The 7,757-nt window shown below is 40.0% G+C and overlaps 1 protein-coding gene across 1 annotated transcript in view; it reads right to left on the reverse strand.

Moving 5' to 3' along the window:
- The window catches only part of ddx6 (DEAD (Asp-Glu-Ala-Asp) box helicase 6), a 35,333-nt gene extending 28,714 nt beyond the window's left edge, over positions 1-6,619 (reverse strand). The window contains exon 1 of the mRNA XM_085967683.1: positions 6,504-6,619. The gene's annotated coding sequence lies outside the window, so the exon portion shown is untranslated. The remainder of the gene's footprint in view (positions 1-6,503) is intronic.
- Positions 6,620-7,757: the final 1,138 nt, after the last annotated feature.

Genomic DNA, 7,757 nt, shown 5'->3' on the forward strand with positions numbered 1-7,757 from the left:
CAGCTTTTGTGTTGTCTGTAAACTTGGAGATATTACATCTAGTTCCCTCGTCTAGATCATTTATATATATTGTGAATAGCTGGGGTCTTAACACTGATCCCTGCAGTACCCCACTAGTCACTGCCTGCCACTCAGAAAAAGACCCGTTTATTCCAACTCTTTGCTTCCTGTCTGCCAACCAGTTCTCTATCCAAGACAGTACCTTACCCCCAATCCCGTGTGCTTTAACTTTGCATGCCAATCTCTTATGCGGGACCTTATCGAAAACCTTCTGAAAGTCCAAATACACCACATCCACTGGTGCTCCCTTATCTATTCTACCAGTTACATCCTCAAGCATGATTTACCCTTTGTAAATCCATGTTGACTTTGTCCGATCCCATCACTGTTTTTCAAGTACTCTGCTATTACATCTATTATAATGGACTCTAGCATTTTCCCCCACTACCGATGTCAGACTTACCGGTCTATAATTCCCCATTTTCTCTCTACCACCTTTTTTTAAATAGTGGGGTTACATTAGCTATCCTCCAATCCATGGGAACTGTTCCAGAGTCTATAGAATTTTGGAAGATGACCAGCAATGCATCTACTATTTCTAGGGCCACTTCCTTAGGACCCTAGGATGTAGATTATCAGACCCTGGGGATTTGTCGGCCTTCAATCCAGTCAATTTCCCTAACACCATTTCCCTACAAATACTGATTTCATTCAATTCCTCCCTCTCATTAGACCCTATGTTCCCCGACATCTCTGGGAGGTTATTTGTGTCCTCCTTTGTGAAGACAGAACCAAAGTATGTATTTAATTGGTCTGCCAAACACAATGCAATCACCATTAAACAATTTTGGATTTCATGCACAGGATAGTGCCACATTTAATTACCGGAACTATTTTTCTTTTGAATATTTATTCAGAACCTGAAATGTAGGACACATTAACACAAGTTTCCTTTTCTTTCTATAAGTGGCACAGCACACATTTGACCTGGGCTGTTGTCATGTGCCTTTAGCAGTTAAGACAAAAGAAGCCTGGGAATAAGCAATCTCTTGACCACATCTCATTTCCACAGGTCTTCTGGATTCAATCTCTGTAGACTATCTCTGGAAACCACAGACCAGAAACACATATGCTCTCATTGTTGAACACCTGATCATGTTGCACTGTAATGACAAGATACCAAATGCGGATGGACTTTTTAATGTGGTCACGATGGCTACATTTGCCTCTGTAAAAACTGGGCTGATTTCTTTACCTTCCCAGAAACATTGCAGGGGTAGGGTAAGAGTGCAAGCCAGAGGTTTGCCTGGAGTACAGAAAAAATAATCAGCCAAATATCATTAATAACATTTACCAAAAATACATCCAAAGAGAATGCAACCAAGTTATCTTAAAATAAGCGTCTGGTTTCTCACAAATCAAGCGAGAACTGTGCTATAATGCAACTCCTACTTAAAATAATATGGCAAGACATTTATTTGGGCTCAAAGCACATCATGATCGGAATTTTCCAATGTCAAATCACAATCAGTTGTTGGAATGTCCAAGATTTCAAAAACTTAGACAAGACCGCATTAGTGACACAACTGATCCAGAGAAGTATTAAAACTGTTCAGAAAGAAAAGCTGTCATTTCATTTAGAATATAACCTCAAGGCATTTTCATGGACCTTTCTAACTCAGATGGGAGACTACACATTACTTAGCAGCTCAATAATTCCATTAGTTTTACAAACTTTAAAGTATGGTGTCCAAGCATCAACTTTCCTACATTACAACAGTGACTACACTTCAAAAGTACTTCACTGGCTGTAAAGCACTTTAGGATGTCCCAAGGTTGTGAAAGGCGCTATATAAATGCAAGACTTTCTTTTACCTAGACACTAAAACATTAGTCGAGTCAATATATTTTACAGCTTTTAAGGAAAGTCACTGTAAAATTTAAATCCAAGTTAACCTCTGAAGTGAAAAATTAACAACTTAAAAAACTGTACAACTGCAGTAGAAATAAGAAATGGCAGACAGCAGAAGAAAAAAATTACCTACTAGGAATATATAAAAATCTGGCTGGGAAATAGGCATGATGCTGTTTATATATATATATAATATATATATATATATATATATATATATATATATATATATATATATATATATATATATATATTATATATATATACTACAAAACTGAATTTTTTAAACTATAGTAGTTCTAATTTCATGGATCTTCCATAGCACCATTAAAAGTGGAACACAGACCTCAAAGATGAATTCCTGCTAAGCAGATGGATTCAAATCAAGACTCAACCACCAACTGACAAGTCACTAGTCAATAAAAATAAATGTACCTAACACAAATAGCATAGGTTTTTAGTAACTCCGGTCAAAAAGTTTTGTACAGGAGAGTACAGCAAGCATGTATTGGCAATGGAAAGTATCGAATGATACAGCACAGGAGGCCATTCAGCCCATCGTGCCTGTGCCAGCTCTTTGAAAGAACTATCCAATTATTCCCACTCCCCCGGCTCTTTCCTCATAGCCCTGTAATTTTTTCCCTTCAAGTATTTATACAATTCTATTTTGAAAGGTACTATTGAATCTGCTTCCACCGCCCTTTCAGGCAGCGCATTCCAGATCGTAACAACTCACTGTGTAAAAAAAAAAAATGCTTCCGCATGTCACCTCTTGTTCTTTTGCCAATCACCTTACATCTGTGTCCTCTGATTACTGACCCATTTGCCACTGGAAACAGTTCCTCCATATAGTATAGATGCATTTAAGGGGAGGCTAGACAAGTATATGAGGGAAAAGGGAACAGAGGGTTCCGTTGATAGATTTAGATGAGCAAAGACAGGAGGACGCTCGTGTGGAGCATAAATGCTGGCATGGACTGGTTGGGCCTAATGGCCAGTTTCTGTGCCATATATCCTATGTAATTATTTATTCGATCAAAACCATTCATAATTTTGAACACTTCTATCAAATCTCCTCTTAACCTTCTGCTCTAAAGAGAACAAGCCCAGCTTCTCCACATAACTGAAAACCCTCATCCCTGGTACCATTCTAGTAAATCTCTTCTGCACCCTCGCCAAGGACTTGGTTGTGTATTGTTCCATCATACTGATCACTCTTGCCATTTTTATCCCATTCTAAAATACAACAGCGCCATCTATCATCCTGTAACTTTCAAGTCTCACAGGTTTGGGGTAACTAGGTTGATTGGGTGCTATGGGAATAAATTGCGAGATGTGACCATTGTGACTAAACTGACTGATCACCATTAGAAATGTGCAAGTACTGTGCTCAACACACATGTTTCTAATCATTGAAAACAGCCCACTAGCCCTTCCAATGCAAAGAAGGACACAAACTGCCAAAAAGGGCAAACTTGTGCAAATAGGGGGAGAACACCGCACTAGTGTGCATGCACAGAGCTTTGCTCCCAGTGTGTAAATTTCCAATGCTTTGAGCACACAGGCTGGAGTGGCCGCACTATTAAACACTTTTTAAAATCTCAAGTTTATAAAGCGCTCAGGAATTTTAACACACTCCCTAAACATTTTTTCAAATTGCACAGAACATCAAGCCGAAGTGATGTCAGAGACTATGTCCCTAAAGAGTTCTTATACCGCTGCAACTCAAGTCAGATTGGGACCAACTCCAGGAGTTATGTGGTCACTTTTGCATCACTGTGAAGCAGAAACCATTGTACTGTATAATGCAATGCAAAAAACAGCAGTATAACTGTACAGAAAACACTGGAAAAACTCAGCAGGCCAGGGCAGCATCCGTGGAGAGGGAAACAGAGTTAACGTTTCAGGTATAACTGTACTGTTAGTCTTGATGAGTCATTATTAGTAAGGACTTATTAATCACTTGAGATGAAACTGACTATCCCACAATTTCCAGGTGAATTCAGCCTTTACATGGGAATTTTTAAGAAAAAGATCTTTCACCTCTCCACTTTCAGCCCTTGCACCTCATCTCTCAGATGGGCACAGATGCTGGGGCACTGGGAGCCCTTTGGTACCTTGCTTGTAGTCATTCTTAATAAGTGGACTTAGACAACAAGAACTAGCAAGCTATTTTGGCAGCTTCCTCGTAGCCAGGTAACTTGCCCACTTTAAATTATTTGTCCAACAAAAATATTAGTGGTCCAAGTAACATTATCGGATGCAACACTGGGCTCAACACAAGATTTATCGTTAAAACCGGCCCACTGGCCCTCCTCCATTGCTGAAGGAGCTAATAACTGCCAACCAAAAGGGCAAACCGAAGCAAATGGCATAGAAAGCCAAAATGTCCATACAAACCTTGGATCATGGTCTGCGCTTGGCTAGTCAATACTTTACAACAGCAGTATCCCAAGCAAAGTTTGTTAGTATAGAATAGAAAACACAGTTCCAAGTCATTTTTGCCTCCAAATCGAATAATCATACAGTTTGAATTAAGCAAATTAAACAAATCACAGAAGGCATTCAAGTTAGGCAAACTCAAATGAATGGATTATACAACATTTCAACTACTCATCAACCTTTGAAGGTGGCAGGACAAGTTGAGAAGGCTGCTAATAAAAAAAAAAGCACATATGGGATCCTTGAATTTAAGAGGAATAAAGTACAAAAGCAAGGAAGTTATTCTAAACCTTCAAAAAACACTGGTTAGCCCTCAGTTGGAGTATTGTGTTCAATTCTGGTCACCACATTTTAGGAAGGATGTCAAGGCCTTGGACAGAGTGCAGAGGAGATTGACTAGAATGGTATCAGGGACGAGGGACTTCAGTTACGTGGAGACTCTGGAGAAGCGGAGGTTGTTCTCCTTAGAGCAGCGAAGGTTAAGAGGAGATTTGATAGAGATGTTTAAAATCATGAACGGTTATGATCAAGTAATTAAATTGTTTCCAATGGCCAGTAGCCAGAGTACACAGATTTAAAGCGATTGGCAAAAACACCAGAGGCACCATGAGGAAACGTTTTTTTAAAGTGAGTTGTTGTGATCTGGAATTCACTGCCTGAAAGGGTGGTGCAACATTCAATAGGGACTTGGATAAATACTTAAAAAGGAAAAAAAGTTTAAGAGCTATGGGGAAAAAGCAGGTGATTGGGATTAAGTGGCTAGCTCTTTCAAAAAGAGCCGGCACAGGCATGATGGGCTGAATGGCTGCCTCCCTTCTGCGCTCCCAACCTGCCAAAATACAGTGTGTATTCAGGTAAAAGGGTTTGGGCACGCCCTTCAGTAGCAAGAAAAATGACCACTTTTGAGTGAGGATCTGCAGGGACACATCTGCCTCTTGAACTACCCCCTTCCCCCATCATAAATGAATGCTTTATGGGGGGGGGGGGGGGGGGGGGGGGGGAAAGAATCAAAATGGCTAATCGAAAATTGTGAGACTATTTCTGCAACATTTAAATGCAGAATTTCTCAAAGTTTGCTTCATCACTTCATCCAACATCTACATTAAACTACATAAACATAGATTACATTCACTAGATCAGAAACTATACATTAAAGACAGGAAATCTCCACAATAGGAAGTAAACCAGTTTGGTTAAATATAATTTAATAGCTACCCTGAAAACAATTCCTCATGCAAGGGATACAGAAACTTCAATGGCAAGAATTTAGTAATCTTTAGGAATTTAGCAGTTACCAGGCAGAATATATGATAATATATTTTATATATTGATAATGATACAATTGAGTCATTTTTTTGCTTAAAAAAACCAAATTATTCAATAGTTTGCATTAAAGCAAGTAGTCAATATTTACAAACTATTATTCCTTAGTTTCTCATCCCTTTTCTGTAATATTGGGGAAATTTTTTTTTAAACCGCTTAAACCCAACGCCATCTGTCACATTACAATGACATAAGCGGAAAGCAAAACTGGATTAGAAAAATGCAGCTTCAAGAGTAAACAAAAAACTCCATGCTCCTCAGTTTATAATATAAATAGAAATATATAGACAGAGAGAGAGGGGTTTTAGCAGCTGGCGGGCCCCAGCTCCAGGTTAGTGAGAGGGGAAGACCCGGGCGGAATGGCTCAATATTTACACCACTTCTCACAGAAAACTCTGGCCTTCTCCCTCCCCGTCACCCCGAAGAGGGCAGAGAGCACAAATCCAAACAATTCCCCACCAAACACACAACACAGAAAAAATCTCCACTTACTGTTAGAAATTAAACAATTATCATCAATATTTTTTTTTTAAACCAAATTTTTTTTTAATGAGCTATATCTAAATTCACGAAAACAAAAAGCTTTTAAAACTATTTAACTCAACACGGATATTTTTTTAAAGGATGTAAAATAAACCACAAAATCAAGACGCCAGAAAGACTTTCGGGCCTTGCACCAAACCAACGGAAGAGAGGAAAAAATAATCAACTTCCTACGCAGCTTTATAAATAAAAGCCGCGGGGCGACGGTTTTCAAAAATAAAACTACATCCCGGCCCCTGACACTTAGACAAAAGGGTGCGAGAGAAAATATTTGTCAACGAACCCGCGATGGCGGCGATTTCTGCCCGATTTGCCTTGTATTTATTCTCTTTTTTTTGTCTGTCAGCTCTGCCCGATTCCAATATGGCGTCTCCCCCCCCTCGGCCCAACGTCATCGGCCGAGCCCGAAGATATCAGCTCGATTTTTAAAGCGATCCCGCCCGCTAAAAAAAACGGGTTACCTCATGAAACTCGATAAATCAACTATAAACTGTCGAAATATGTCGGCAGTTTGCGAATTTAATTTAGTTTTAAAGATGGTGAGAATTTGTGTTGCCACGTGACCTTCCCCTTTCTCTTCCCCCCCCCCCCCCAACTACTACATGTTGTGCGTTGACTTTATTCTTTGATAAGTTTGGAAGTTTTTTTTTATTGTTGCTTTTAGTTATGTTTTCTCTCTCCCCCCATCCTCCCTCGTTGGTTTGTCTTAGTTTATCCTGTTTATTTCCCCCCTCTCTGTTTATGTTGCTGTTTGTTGACGGCCTTGTTCTACATTCGCGCCCTCTCCTGGCAGTTCCACTTTCCCTCACAAGGTCTGGTAAGAGTTTGAGTGGTGATTCAACCCATCCACATTGAGTGATCTAAATTACATCTTCACTCAGATTCCCCATTCCATTCAAGTATTCCTACTAAATGCACAAAGCAGAGGGTTATTGGAGCTTGGGATGCTTTGCCACAGTGAGTATTTGATGCATCTTTGAAGGGAAAAGTGAATATTTAAAGCAGAGGAAGATGCAGGTCTGTGGGGAGAGTGCAGTGGGATTAATTTTCGATTGCTCTAACAAAGAGCTAGGACAGACACAATGGGCAGGTTGTCCCTTTAACTCTGTGGCTCAGTTGGTAGCACTCTTGCCTCTGACTCGTAAGATTGTGGGTTTAAGTCCCACTCCAGAGACTTGAGCACAAAACGCAGGCTCATACTCCAGTGTAGTACTGAAACAGTATTTCGAGATGAGACGTTAAATTGAGGCCCTTTCTGCCCTATCAAGTGGATGTAAAAGATTCCATGGCACTATTTGGAAGAAGAGCAGGGCCTTTCTCCCCAGTGCCCTGGCCAATATTTATTGCTCAAGCAACACTATCTGTTCATTATCACATTGCTGTTTGTGGGAGCATGCTGTGCGCAAATTGGCTGCCACGTTTCCTACATTCCAACAGTGACTACACTTCAAAAAGAACATAATTGACTGTGCATAGGAACAGGAATCTGCCATTCATCCCCTCAAGCCTGTTCTGCTATGTAATGAGATCATTGCTG

This window comes from Somniosus microcephalus, chromosome 26 (genome assembly GCF_052327205.1).
Source record: "Somniosus microcephalus isolate GS21.2 chromosome 26, FLI_Smic_1.0, whole genome shotgun sequence".
Lineage (NCBI taxonomy): Eukaryota > Metazoa > Chordata > Chondrichthyes > Squaliformes > Somniosidae > Somniosus > Somniosus microcephalus.